This window comes from Mercenaria mercenaria, unplaced genomic scaffold (genome assembly GCF_021730395.1).
Source record: "Mercenaria mercenaria strain notata unplaced genomic scaffold, MADL_Memer_1 contig_4972, whole genome shotgun sequence".
Taxonomy (NCBI): domain Eukaryota; kingdom Metazoa; phylum Mollusca; class Bivalvia; order Venerida; family Veneridae; genus Mercenaria; species Mercenaria mercenaria.
This window is the reverse complement of record NW_026463245.1, coordinates 1-15,205: the sequence shown is the minus strand read 5'-3', so window position 1 is coordinate 15,205 and position 15,205 is coordinate 1. Positions and strand designations below refer to the sequence as shown.

The following is a 15,205-nucleotide window of genomic DNA, read 5'->3' as shown; positions in this document are numbered from 1 at the left end:
ATAGAGCGTATGCGAAACAGTCATATGACATTTCACCCCTAAGTGTGACCTTGACCTTGAAGCAAGCCATCTTAAACATGCGCTCTGCACGTCGTCTTGATGTGGTAAACATTTGTGTCAAGTTTCTTCAAAATCCTTCAAGGGGTTCAAGAGTTACAGAGCGGACACGAAATTGCTAATGGACGGACACCGGCATCATAACATAATACATCCCTTCGGGCGTATAACAAGAAAGCTTTGTAACTTGTTAATATTCCTTTAATCACTAGTCTAAAATAGTAAATACTAAAAACATAAACAAATGTCCAAGAACAGTTATGTTCAAGAAAGAATTCCTCCCTAAAATGAAACCCCTATAGCAGTGTTTATATTACTGTGTACCCAAGATATTTACACAAAAAATATACATAGTACACAATGTAACATTTTGACAATATTGACATGGCACCACCTTGGAACAGTCAGTGACAAAACAGTACAACAAAGGCAACACTCAATACCAGCCATGTCCTGAAGCCACAGAAAAGATGTAACAAGAGAGCCAAGAAGGCCCTGTATCACTCACCTGTTCTAGGTCTTACCCATAATAACCCAATAAACTTATAATCTAGACTTCATTAAGGCAAACATTCTGACAATGTTTAAGGTAGTTCTGCAAAATTCTTATGTACCACATAGAATTTAAAACTTCAAATTATAAGGGCTTTCTCAATATATTGTAGACAGATGTCCAATTGCATTCATTTTATACAGAAATCTATATATTGTCTATTTAAGCTGGACCTAGACTGAGGAGGAAAAACGTCCTTACCAAGTAAACAAGAGGACCATAGTAGCAATCAGTTGCTCATGTAAAAATGACTATTTGCCCTCAAATATACAGTCAAGACTGTTTTAAGAGACCGACTTTGGGAAGCAGCAAAAAAGGTCACATATGACAGGGAGTCTCTTAAAACAGTCTCACTCAACTGGCTGACGCTGGTTTTATGTATACATATATCTGCTTGATTTTTCATGTATATTGGATACTTATATATAGGCCTCTTTTAAGGTACGAGTAAAAATATTTAAATACTATTTCTTTACTTACATTTTGATAAAATATAACATTTAAAATAGTTTGCATAATTCGTTTGATGTTGATAAAACAAATTTAAGCTCATGATCTAGCAAGAGAATAATGGCGATTTTAAAATATAAATGTTCCATTAGATGAACTCTTTACACACAGGGATTAATGTTCATTTTCTCTTTGTGCATTAATGGTCCCGTGATATTTATTCGTTTATGGACTGCATCTTAAAACCATGTTCACTTCGTCGTTTTCTGTTAAATATCGCCTTCTTTTTGTTCCACGGGGAACATTGTTAATGTATGCCCCGACTCCGAATTCTACAGTGACTTTATACACATGTTTTTCCAAATTGGAAGCAATTCTAGCGCCTTAACATGCTGTTCTAATGTCAAAACAGTTATTTTTTCACGTTTTTCATCGGCCATTTTTTTGTAAACAAATAAGTTCTCGCCTCAAACAACTTCACGCGAGATAACGAACGGTAACTCTGGCGTGTAAAATCTTGCGAGGGAGCGTCTCAAAGTCGCTGAAAACGGTCTAATAATCGGTTCTGGAGCCTAATTTCACAGTCGCTTGTCGCGTAAGGCAGGGGGTTGCTTAATTCGGACTATTTTAATAGTAAATTGTGTCCGGAGCATAAAATAGGGTCGCATATGACAGGGAGTCGCTAAATTCAGGGGGTCGTTAAGGCAGTCTCGACTGTATATGCGGTACACTGAAGTATGAATGGCAACAGCTGATTTAAGTACAAGCAAGAGGGCCATGATGGCCCTAGGTCACTCACCTAAGCAAACAATTTTAGTAGAGGGTCACACACGGAAAATACAATTGAAATTATTTTGAAATTGGGCCAGTATTTTCTGACAAATAAGACATTAACCAATTTTTTTAATGATTTGACCAGTCCTAGTGACCTAGTTTTTCACCCAATCAACCAAGTTACAAAGTCATCCCAGATTTTAAACAGGCAAACATTCAGAATTTCTGACCAAGTATTATGAAAATCAAATAGAAAATGTGAGCCTCTACTGTGTTAACAACAGTTTTCTATTATTAAAGCTAGTTTCCTAGCTTTTGACCTCAGGCAACTCACAGATGACATATATTTCATAATTATAGACAAACATTCGAAATTCAATCAACAATGTGGCCTCTAGAGTGTTAACAAAGTTGTTCTATGATTTGACATTGTGCCCCAGTTTTTGATCTTAGGTAAACCAGTTTTGAACTTGACCTAGATTTTACAGAGACAAACATTCTGACAAAAGTTTATGAAGATCAAGTAAAAGATGTGGCCTCTAGAGTGTTTCTATGATTTACCTAGAGACCAAGTTTAAAAACTCAGGAAATCCAGTTTCAAACTTGACATAGTTTTCATAGAGACAAAACATTCTGACAAACAGTTATGATGATTAATATCAATGTGGCTTTTGGAGTGTAAACAAGGTTTTCCTTTTAACTGACCTGATAACCTAGTTTATGACCCTAAATGACCCTGTAACAAACTGGTGTGATATTTTATCTGGAAGTCAGTTTTAAGATCGGTGTGCAAAACTGTATATGCTATCCAAATTTCTAAACTGTATCTTAAAAAAACAAGAAAGTAGGTCAGTAGGTCAAGGTCACAGTAAAGTGACCACCTAATTACTTGGGGTCATCAGGTAATTAAACAGTCTAGGAAATATGATCAGATAAATGTTGAAGTATTTTTTCCCTGTATAACTCATATAAAAACTAACTAAAAGTGACCCCGGCACGGGGCTTTAAATGGACCATGGGTCATGATTTGAACAATGTTGGTAATGGACCACTAGACAATGCCACATGTAAAATATCTAAGCTCTGTGCCTCTCGGTTTCAGAGAAGAACATTTTTTTATGTTTTTCCTATAGAACTCTATGTAAATTCAAGGGACCATGGGGCGGGACCAACATTGACTCTGGGATCATAACTTGAACAATCTTGATAAAAGTACACGAAACAAAGCCACATACCAAATATCTAAGCTCTAGGTCTTCAGGTTTCAGAGAAGATTTTTGAAATTTACAATATAGCCATTGAGGGAAAATAAGCCCCGCCCCCTGGTGGCCATGTTTTTAACAAAATAGAATGGCTTTATTAAGCAGTTTTAGTAGAAAGTCACCTAGAGATCATTTCTACAAAATATTTTTGAAATTCGGCTAACAGTTTCTGAGAAGAAGATTTTTAAAGATTTTCCTTTCGGTTGCTATGGCAACCACAGTTCTGAATAGATTTTAATTCTTTGGGCAATTTTGCAAGGGGGCCACCCAAGGATCATTCCTATGAAGTCTGGTGTAAATCTGCCTAGTGGTTTTAAAGAAGAAGGTTTTTTTAGAAATTGTTGAGGAACAGATGACTGACGACAGATGGCGGACATCAAGCGGTCACAAAAGCTCACCTTGAGCAGGTGAGCTCACAAGGTTTTCCTATTAACTGACTTAGTGACCTAGTTTTTGACCCAAGATAACCCAATAAAAAGAGGGCCATGAAGGCCCTGTATCGCTCACCTGACCTATTGACCTAAAGATCATCAAGATTAAAATTCTGACCAAGATTCATTAAGATATGGTCATAACTGTGGTCTCTAAGTGTTAACTAGCTTTTCTTTCGATTTGACATGTCATGGTGACCTAGTTTTTGATTCCATCTGACCCAGATTTGAACTTTGCCTATAATTCATCAAGATCAAAATTCTGACCAAGTTTCATTAATATATGGTCATAAATGTGGCCTCTACCGTGTAAACTAGCTTTTCCTTTGATTTGACCTGGTGACCTAGTTTTTGATCCTACATGACCCAGATTTAAACTGGACCCTGAGACCATCAAGATTAACATTCTGACTAAGATTCATGAAGATACAGTCATAAATGTGGTCTCTACAGTGTTAACAAGCTTTTCTTTTGATTTGACCTGGTGACCTAGTTTTTTATCCTAGATGACCAAATATCAAACTCATCAAAGATTTTATTGAGGGTAACATTCTGACAAAGTTTCATTAAGTTTGGGATAAAAATGTGACCTCTAGAGTGTTAACAAGCTTTTCCTTTGATTTGATCTGGTGACCTAGTTTTTGACCCCAGATGACCCAATATCTAATTCTTTCAAGATTTTATTGAGGGTAACATTCTGACTAAGTTTCATTAAGATTGGGCCAAAATTGTGACCCCTAGAGTGTTAACAAGCTTTTCCTTTGATTTGACCTGGTGACCTAGTTTTTGACCCTAGATGATCCAATATCGAACTCGTCCAAGATTTTATTGAGGGTAACATTCCGGCCAAGTTCCATTAAGATTGGGCCAAAATTGTGACCTCTAGAGTGTTAACAAGTGAATGAAGTATTGCCATGCAATACAAAGTCCCCTACTGGAAGGCACCTAATTTTCTCTTCTACAGTATAACATAATGAACTGATATCTGTCAATGATGTATAAACAATATTGTACTATATATACAATATAATATAATAAAGCACTTGGATTAAAATTTGCATATATAAAAACGTACAGTTGTTTTCATTTGGATTTTTTTTTGGCCGATTATACAAAAAGTTATCATAAAAGATATTTATAGTAACAACAAAGTGAAATTAACCCTAAAAAAAAAAAAAAAAAAAAAAAAAATCTATAAAATATAAGTCCACAAGAAACTCTTTACCAGGTAGAGATAGATCAAAATACACCTAAAATTTGGATGTACCATGCATGTTGTACCACAGAAAAGTGGTCTCAATTTTTCCCTACGGCCAGTAATAAAAAAGTTACAATATAATCTATTTAAAGTAAAAACAAAGGGACATAATTCTAAAAAAAAAAGTGTGCCTCATAGTGGTGAACATTTCTGCCAAGTTACATCAAAATCCCTCCATGCATGAAGAAGAAATGTTCCGGACAAAGTCATTCTTGAATTTGACCTTTAACCTCCAAGTATGACCTTGACCTTAGACCTTGAGCCGGGGCTTTGGCACAACATCTTGTCTCATCCAGGGAAATGTTTGTGCCAACTGATATTCAAATCCTGTTTTGCATGACAAAGTTATACACCGGACAGGAAAAAAATACTATTGACTTTTGATCTCAAAGTGTGACCTTGACCTTTAAGCTAGGGTTCTGGGTGTTGCGCATGACACGTCGTCTCATTATGGGGAACATTTATGCCAAGTAATATTGTAATCCCTTGATGGATGACAAAGTTCTGGACCGGACAGGAAAAAAACCCTATTGACCTTTGGCCTCCAACTGTGACCTTGACCTTTGACCTAGGGGTCTGGGTTTTGCGCACGACATGTTGCCTCATCATTGGGCACATTTGTGCTAAGTAGTATCTAAATCCCTTCATGGATGGCAGAGTTATGGACCGGACAGGAAAAAAGCACTATTGACATTTGACCCCAAATGGTGACCTTGACCTTTGAGCAAGGGCTCCGGCATTTGCGCATGACATGTTGTCTCATCATGGGGAATATCTGTGATAAGTAATATTGAAATCCCTTAATGAATGACAGAGTTATGGACCGGACAGGAAACAGACCCTGTTCAATGCCATGTTAACATTTGACTGCTAAGTGTGACCTTGACCTTTGAGCTAGGGGTCTGAAAGTTGTGCATGACACATCGTCTTATTATGAGGTACAATTGTGCCAATTGATATTAAAATCCCTTCATAGATGGGAGAATTATGGACCGGACAGGAAAAAAGCCCTGTTGACCTTTGACCTCAAATTGTGACCTTGACCTTTGAGCTAGGGGTGCGGGTTTTGCGCATGACATGTCGTCTCATCATGGGGAACATTTGTGCCAAGTAATATTAAAATCCCTTCATGGATAAAGAGTTATGGACCGGACACGAAATTGCGGACGGACGGAATGACGGAATGACAGAATGACGGAATGACGGAAAAGCGCATTCCTATAGTCCCCGAAACTGGTTTTCAACCAGTAGGGGACTAACAAGCTTTTCTTTTGATTTGACCTGGTGACCTAGTTTTTGATCCCAGATGACCCACTATCAAACTCGTCCGAGATTTTATTAAGGGTAACATTCTGACCAAGTTTCATTAAGATTAGGCCAAAATTGTGACCTCTAAAGAGTTAACAAGCTTTTCCTTTGATTTGACCTGGTGACCTAGTTTTTGATCCCAGATGACTCAATATCGAACTTGTCCAAGATTTTATTCAGAGTAACATTCTGACCAAGTTTCATTAAGATTGGGACAAAATGGTGACCTCTAGGGTGTTAACAAGCTTTTCCTTTGATCTGACCTGGTGACCTAGTTTTTGACCCCAGATGACCCAATATCGAACTTGTCCAAGATTTTATTGAGGGTAACATTCTGACCAAGTTTCATTAAGATTGCGTCAAAATTGTGACCTCTAGAGTGTTAACAGTCAAATTGTTGATGACGGACGGACGGACGACTTACGACAGACGACGGACACAGGGTGATCACAAAAGCTAAAAATCAATGAATGAAACAATCATCCTTATGCTCTAATAAGACTCAACCTAGGCTAGTGACAGAAAGCATAAACGGCAAAGGTTACAAGTCTGTTGGACACTGACATGTTTAACAAGAGGGCCATGATGACCCTATATCGCTCACCTGTTATCATTGCACTTGAGGACAAGAAGGTCCTCAGAAAAAATATCTAAGTCCAAAGGACAGGAACAACAAAGGGAAGAAATTTAACCAAAAAGGAAGAAAAACTCTTACAAGGTATAGATATTTTAAAATACAGCTAAAATTGGAGGTACCATCCATGTTTTACCACAGAAAACTGGTCTCATGTTTTCCCTACAGCCAATAATTAAAAAGTTACTAAAAATAAGCTATTTATAGTAACGTAAAAGGGAGGTAATTAAAAAAAATATATATTGTAAGTGGACAAAAGAAGGATCTGCCAAATAAATCTGTTGACATAAATGAAATTTCAGATCAGTATCTTCATTAGTTATGGAGATATAACAATTTTAATTTGAAATAAAGGGAGGTAATTTGACATAAAATCAGTCCATAGTTATCTACCCTGATTGTCTCACTCCAACTAATAACAATAATGAAATTTCAAATAAGTCCTGTAAGTACTTACTGATATAAATCCATTTTGATTACAATCAGGGGAGGTAATCAGATATAAAATAACTCTGGAACCTATGATTGGATTTGATTTGTCATGGAATCCAAGATTTATTGTTCTTGAAGACATTTTGGAAGTTTGTATCAAATCAAACCATAGATGAAGTCTCTATATGGCTGCAAAAGCCAAAATAGCCAATTTTGGACCTTTAAGGGGCCATAACTCTGGAACCCATGATGGAATCTGGCCAGTTGAAGAAAGGAAGCAAGATCTTGTGGTGATACAAGTTGTGTGCAAGTCTGGTTAAAATCAAATCATAAATGAAGCTGCTATTGTGCAGACAAGGTCAAAATAGCTAATTTTGGCCCTTTCAGGGGCCATAACTCTGGAACCCATTAAGGGATCTGGCCAGTTCAAGAAAGGAACCGAGATCTTATGATGACACAAGTTTTGTGCAAGTTTGATTAAATTCAAATCATAAATGAAGCTGCTATTGTGCAGACAAGGTCAAAATAGCCAATTCTGGCCCTTTCAGGGGCCATCACTCTGGAACCCATAATGGAATCTCGCCAGTTCAAGAAAGGAACTGAGATCTTATGGTGATACAAGTTTTGTGTAAGTTTGGTTAAAATAAAATCATAAATGAAGCTGCTATTGTGCAGACAATGTCAAAATAGCTAATTCTGGCCCTTTCAGGGGCCATAACTCTGGAACCCATAATGGAATGTGGCCAGTTCAAGAAAGGAACCGAAATCTTATAGTGATACAAGTTGAGTGCCAGTTTGGTAAAAATCAAGTCATAAATAAAGCTGCTATTGTGCAGACAAGGTCAAAATAGCTAATTTTGGCCCTTTTAGGGGCCATAACTCTGGAACCCATAATGGGATCTGGCCAGTTCAAGAAAGGAACCGTGATCTTATGGTGATACAAGTTGTGTGCCAGTTTGGTAAAAATCAAATCATAAATAAAGCTGCTATTGTGCAGACAAGGTCAAAATAGCTGATTTTGGCCCTTTCAGGGGCCATAACTCTGGAACCCATAATGGGATCTGGCCAGTTCAAGAAAGGAACCGTGATCTTATGGTGATACAAGTTGTGTGCAAGTTTGGTTAAAATAAAATCATAAATGAAACCATTATCGCGCAGACAAGAAATTGTTGACGGACGGACGGACGGACGGACGCACTGACGACGGACGACGGACGAAGGGTGATCACAAAAGCTCACCTTGTCACTATGTGACAGGTGAGCTAAAAATGCAGAAGACAGGGGAATGCCATTGTAGAGACAAGAAGACAAGCTATAGATATCAAAGCTTTTTAAAGGTGTTTAATGTTTGTTTTTTGTTTCATTAAGATTTGCAAACCTTATTTTCAATTTTAGCATTACCCTTCATAATATTCCCAATTTTTGGAAATAGAGCTCTATTTCTTCCCAATTTTCAAAACAAGAGCTTGTAGAACACAAAATCCCCACCCCCACTTGATGCATTCAGAAACTGCACAAGGAACAGAAATTTTTTGGACACATTGCACTGGACATTTGACATACTGACCTCAAATCAATAATTATGGGTCATAAGTGACCTCCATATCAAATGTGATCTTAGACCAAAGCATTCTCTAGATATTTGGCAAAAAAGTTCTACTGTTCTGGGTCAATGTGCCCTTGACCTTTGACCTACTAACCTCAAAATCAATAGGGGTCATCTGCTTGTCATGATCAACCTCCCTATTAAGTTTCGTGATCCTTGGCCCAAGTATTCTCAAGTTATTGTCCGGAAACTGTTTAACTGTTCCGGGTCACTGTGACCTTAACCTTTGATCTACTGACCTCAAAATCAATAGGGGCCATGTGCTGGTCATGCTTTTCTGGGTCACTGTGACCTTGACCTTTGACCTACTGATCTCAAAATCAATAGGGGTCATGATCAACCTCCCTTATAAGTTCTGTGATCCTAGGCCCAAGCGTTCTCAAGTTATCATCCGGAAACAGTTTAACTATTTTGGGTCACTGTGACCTTGACCTTTGACTTACTGACCTCAAAACCAATATGGGTCATCTTCTGGTCATGACCAACCTCCCTTTAAATTTTCATGACCCTAGGTCCAAGCATTCTTGAGTTATCATCCGGAAAACGTTTAACTGTTCTTGGTCACTGTGACATGGTCATGAGCAACCTCCTTATCAACTTTCATGATCCTAGGCCCAAGTGTTCTTGAGATATAATCCGGAAACTGACTGGTCTACGGACCGACCAACAGACAGACATCTGCAAAACAATATATCTCTCCTTCTTCAAACGGAGGGTTTAAAAAAATCACGCTTAATTTCCCCAAAATGGACAGGCACAGACATCTTCCTATTTTTGGTAAAACAAGCCCTGCAGATGATCATAAGTTTTGGAAGTACTACAATTCATTAAAACAAGTGTTTTGAGAAGAATTTATAATGACCATGTAGAAAAAGAACAAGAGCTGTCACTATTGGTGAAAAATGCCCCCAAAATATGCCCAAGAATGCCAAAGTTGTATGCGCAAAAAAATCACATATCATTTTGTGACCTTGACCTTGACCTAAGAGGCCTGGGTCATAAGCATGAAACATCTTCTCAATATGGTAAACATTTGTGTCAAATTATTTTCAAATCCCTTGATAAATGGCAGAGTTATGGACCAGACAAGAAACACCTTTGACTTATAAGTGTGACCTTGACCTTGGAGCTAGGGGTCTTTGTCTTGTGGATGACACCTAATCTCATTATAGGGAACATTTATGCCAAGTAATTTCAAAATTCCTTCATCAATGGCAGAGTTATAGACCAGAAAGAAATAGACCATGTTAACCTTTGACCTCTAAGAGTGACCTTGACCTTGGAGCTAGGGGTCTGGGTCTTGTTCATGACATGTCATCTTATTATGAGGAACATTTATGCCAAGTAATTTCAAAATCCCTTAATGAATGGCAGAGTTATGGACCGGACACGAAACATACCCTCTTATCTTTGATCTTTAAGTGTGACCTTGGAGCTAGGGGTCTGGGTCTTGCACATGACATGTCTTCTCATTAGCGTAAACATTTATGCCAAGTTGTTTCAAAATCCCTTCATGGATGGTATAGTTATGGACCGGACATGAAACAGACCATGTTAACATTTGACCTCTAAGTGTGACCTTGACCTTGGAGCTAGGGGTCTGGATCTTACATCGTCTCATTATGGTGAACATTTATGCCAAGTTATTTCAAAATCCCTTTATGGATGGAAGAGTTACAGCCCGGACAAGAATTTACCGCACAGACGCCCATACAATTCATGTATTAGGTGGTACAATAGAATGACCACTTAAGGAACAAAAGAATTAAGTGGTTACCGAATGAATACAAAGGATTTCTATTGTCCTAGGCCACACCTCCTACCACCTAAGGTACCAATCGTGTGCTCGCACACACGGACGGACGGACAGACAGTGCGATTTTAATATGCCCACCTTTGGGAGCATAAAAAGTTTCATATTGCATCTAAAATTTATAAAGGCAAATATTCTAACGAAGTTTCATGAAGATCAATTAGAACATGTGACCTGTAATGTGTTATGCAGATTTTTTAATAATCTTTTTTTTCTATTATTTGTAGTGACAAAGGTGACCAATTTTCAACCTTGATTTAGATTTCATAAAGACAAACATTCTGACAAGCTTCATAAAGGTGAGATAAAAAATGTGACCTCTAAAAGTTTAAACAGGTTTTTTTTTTTGTAACTTGACAAAGTGGTCTGGTTTCAGATCCAGTGTGATCCAATATCAAACTCATCCAAGGTTTTATTATGGCAAATATTCTGATCAAGTTTCAGTGGGACAACATTGCAACTTCTAGAGTATTAACAGAAAAATTGTTACTGACAGGAAAATGGACACAGACAATCACATTAACTCACTCTGAGCACAGATTATAATGAAAATTGTATGCTAAAAAAACTAAGTGATTTTGCTTGGAACAAATATGGGGCCTACTGTGTGTTGGGTCTGTGATCTGTCTTGTGATGTATGTCATTCCATGTTATGACACCTTCCTGGCCTGTAGTTCTTGACCTTCCAATTGTAAATACAAGTTTCCTCTTAAATGCTGTGTCTAACATTTGAAGTATTTTTCTCCCTTCATGGTTGTCTGGCAGGAATGCTGTTCTTGTAATTCCTTTGTACCAACTGCCAGGGTTAGGATGATTCGGCTTAAAGTAAGAAATTAATACATGTATCATTAGGTTCAAGAGTAGTACAAGCAAGAGGGCCTAAGTCGCTCACCTGAGGCAGTCTTTGACTTAATTAGATCTTGCTTGAGACAAAGCATTAAATTTAACAAGAGGGCCAAGATGGCCCTAGGTTGCTCACCTGAGTAACACACCATAACAGTGTAAATATGTTTTACCTAGTGATTTCATGGAGACGAATATTCTGACCAATTTTCATTAAAATTGGACCAAAAACGTGGCCTCTTGAGTGTAAACAAGCATTTTCTTTGATTTGACCTAGTGACCTAGTTTTTTTTTACCCTATATTCGAACTTGTCCAAAATTTTATGAAAACAACATTCTGACAAAGTTTCAGGAAGATTGGAGCAAAAAAGTGGCCTCTAGAGTGTATACAAGCTTTTCCTATGTTTTGAACTAGTGAACTAGTTTCTAACCCCACGTGACTCATATTTGAAATCATCCAAGACTTCATGATAAATATTTTGACCAAAATTTATGAAGATAGAAACAAAAATGTGCCCCATAGTGTGTAAACAAGCTTACACTTTGATTTGACCTGATGACCTAGTTTTTGACCCCACATGACCCAGATAAAAATTTATAAGATATTTCAAGCAGACAAACATTCTGACCAAGTTTCATGCACATCAAATGAACAAGAGTGTTAACAAGCTTTTCCTTTGATTTGACCCGATTACCTAGTTTCTGACCCCATATGACCCAGTTTCAAACTTGGCCTAGAAATTATCAAGATAAACATTCTGACCCAGTTTCATGAAGATAGGGTCATAAATATGATGACATAGTTTTTGACCCGACATGACCCAGTTTTGATCCAGGCCTAGAGATCATCAACATTCTGTGCAAGTTTTATCAAATCAAAGCATAAATGAAACCTCTATATGGCTGAAAGGGCCAAAATAGAAAATTTTGCGCCTTTCAGGGGCAGTAACTCTGGAACCAATGATGGAATCTAGCCAGTTTTCGAAAGGAACTGAGATCTTATTGTGATTAAAGCTGAGTTAAGTGTGGTTAAAATCAAATATAAAATGTCACTTCTATCGTCTTCACAAGGTAAAAAATACCAAATTTTGGCTCTTTTCAGGGGGTGTAACTCGGGAACCTATGATTGGACCTGACAGATTCATCATGGAATTCAAGATTTATTGTTGTTGAAAATATTTTGCAAGTTTGTATCAAATTAAACCATAAATGAAGTCTCTATATGGCTGCAAAAGCCAAAATAGCAAATTTTGGCCCTTTAAGGGGCCATAACTCTGGAACCCATGACGGGATCTGGCCAGTTTTTGCCAAGACAAGTTATGTGCAAGTTTGATTAAAGTTGATTGCAAAATGTTGTCTCTATCATGTTCACAAGCTAAACAAGAGCGCCGCCAAGCGGGGCAATATACGCCCGAAGGCTTACATCATAGGATGGGAGCAAAATTTTAAGAACTTGATTGTTGTAGCCCCAATGGACTGGAACAACAAAAGGAAAACTTCAAAAAACAAATCTAAGTCCACAAAAAAAATATTCAAAGTCTACAAAAAAAATCCTTATCAGGTACAGGTATGTAAAAATACACCTTAAAATTGGAGGTACCATCCATGTTGTACCACAGAAAAGTGGTCTCGGTTTTTCCCTACGGCCAATAATAAAAAGTTTCAAAATAAGCTATTTATAGTAACATAAAAGAGAAGTAATTAAAAAAAAATTATTGCAAGTACAAAAACGAGATCTGCCAAATAAAAACAAGAGCACTGCAATGCAGAGCAATATACACAAAGCAAAGTCATATATGACCTTTGACCCTTAAGTGTGACCTTGACCTTGAAGCGAGTCATCCAGAACATACGCTCTGCACATCGTTACAATGTGGTGAACATTTCTGCCAAGTTTCTTTGAAATCCTTCCAGCAGTTCAAGAGTTACAGAGCGGACACGAAACAAACTGATATGACTTTTGACCCCTAAGTGTGACCTAGACCTTGAAGCAAGTCATCCGTAACATGTGCTCTGCACGTCGTCTTGGTGTGGTGAACATTTGTGTCAAGTTTCTTTTGAAATCCTTCCAGCAGTTCAAGAGTTACAGAGCGGACACGAAACAAACTGATATGACTTTTGACCCCTAAGTGTGACCTAGACCTTGAAGCAAGTCATCCGTAACATGTGCTCTGCACGTCGTCTTGGTGTGGTGAACATTTGTGTCAAGTTTCTTTTGAAATCCTTCAAGGGGTTCAAGAGTTACAGATCGGACACGAAACAAACTGATATGACCTTTGACTCCTAAGTGTGACCTTGACCTTGAAGCGAGACATCCAAAACATGCGCTCTGCACATCGTCTCGGTGTGGTGAACATTTGTGGAAAGTTTCTGACAGGTATCTTGCCATTTTTGTGGTTGTGTTTTCACGTTGCATTTTAGTACAAAGACAGTGTTGTTCATATAATGTAAGACAATTGACTTAGTACTGATAAGTCAGTATCACCTTTCAGATTATTTAGTATTCAATTATAGAAAGAATTAAGAATTTTTAAAACTTTTTATTAACTTCTAGCAGATATACATGTAATCAATTTGGTCAGGTTTGCGCCATTTTTCGCTCGAACAGGTGTTGTATTCAAGCGGTCTTAACAAAAAATTTAGCCTGATGACCCACACATTTTTATGCTCACAATACAATTATTTATACACAAGAAAAACAGGAAAAAATTCTATGAAACAGCTTTTTCAAAATTAAAAAAAAAAATTCTTTACTATGGGTATTTTTCATTAGAAAATGTTCACAAAAGTGAATAGGAAACAAGATTTTTTTTTTCATTTGTACCCATTATTGTAAGGTTATAGTATTACAAATATGACTATGATATCAAATAAGTATATAATAAAATCTGTAAAAAGAATAAACTTTATTGTGCTGTCTTGATGTATATTTTGGTTGGTATTTATAAACAAGAGGGCCAAGATGGCCCTAGGTCGCTCACCTAAGAAACACACCATAACAGTGTAAAACATGTTTGACCTAGTGATTTCATGGAAACAAATATTCTGACCAATTTTCATTAAGATTGGACCAAAAAATTAGTCTCCTGTGATAAAACAAGCATTTTCTTAGATATGACCTAGTTTTTGACCCTAGATGACCCATGTTCAAACTCGACCTAGATTTTATCAAGGCAATCAGTCTGACCAAAATTCACGAAGATCAATTGAAAAATACAGCCTCTATCACATACACAAGTTTTTTCTTTGATTTGACCAAGTGACCTAGTTTTTGACCTCAGATGACCCATATTCAAATTCGACCTAGATTTCATTAAGGCAATCATCCTGACCAAATTTCATAAAAATCAATTGAAAAAAACAGTCTCTATCGCATACACAAGATTTTTCTTTAATTTGACCTAGTGACCTAGTTTTTGACCTCAGATAACCCATATTCAAACTCAATCTAGATTTCAACAAGGCAATCACTCTGACCAAATTTCATGAAGATCAATTGAAAAATTCATCCTCTATTGCATACACAATGTTTTTCTTCGATTTGACCTAGTGACCTAGTTTTTGACCCGAGATGACCCATTTTCGAACTCGGCCTAGATTTTATCAAGGTAATCATTCTGGCTAAATTTCATGAAGATCAGTTGAAAAATACAGCCTCTATTGCATACACAAGGTTTTTCTTTGATTTGACCTAGTGACCTAGTTTTTGACCCCAGATGACCCATTTTCGAACTTGGTCTAAATTTCATCAAGGTAATCATTCTGACCAAAATTCATGAAGATC

At 37.2% G+C, this 15,205-nt stretch overlaps 1 long non-coding RNA gene across 1 annotated transcript in view; it reads right to left on the bottom strand.

Moving 5' to 3' along the window:
• The window catches only part of LOC128554363 (uncharacterized), a 40,490-nt gene extending 29,099 nt beyond the window's left edge, over positions 1 to 11,391 (bottom strand). The window contains exon 1 of the long non-coding RNA XR_008369583.1: positions 11,183 to 11,391. This is a non-coding gene — a long non-coding RNA (uncharacterized LOC128554363). The remainder of the gene's footprint in view (positions 1 to 11,182) is intronic.
• Between the last annotated feature and the right edge of the window lie 3,814 nt (positions 11,392 to 15,205).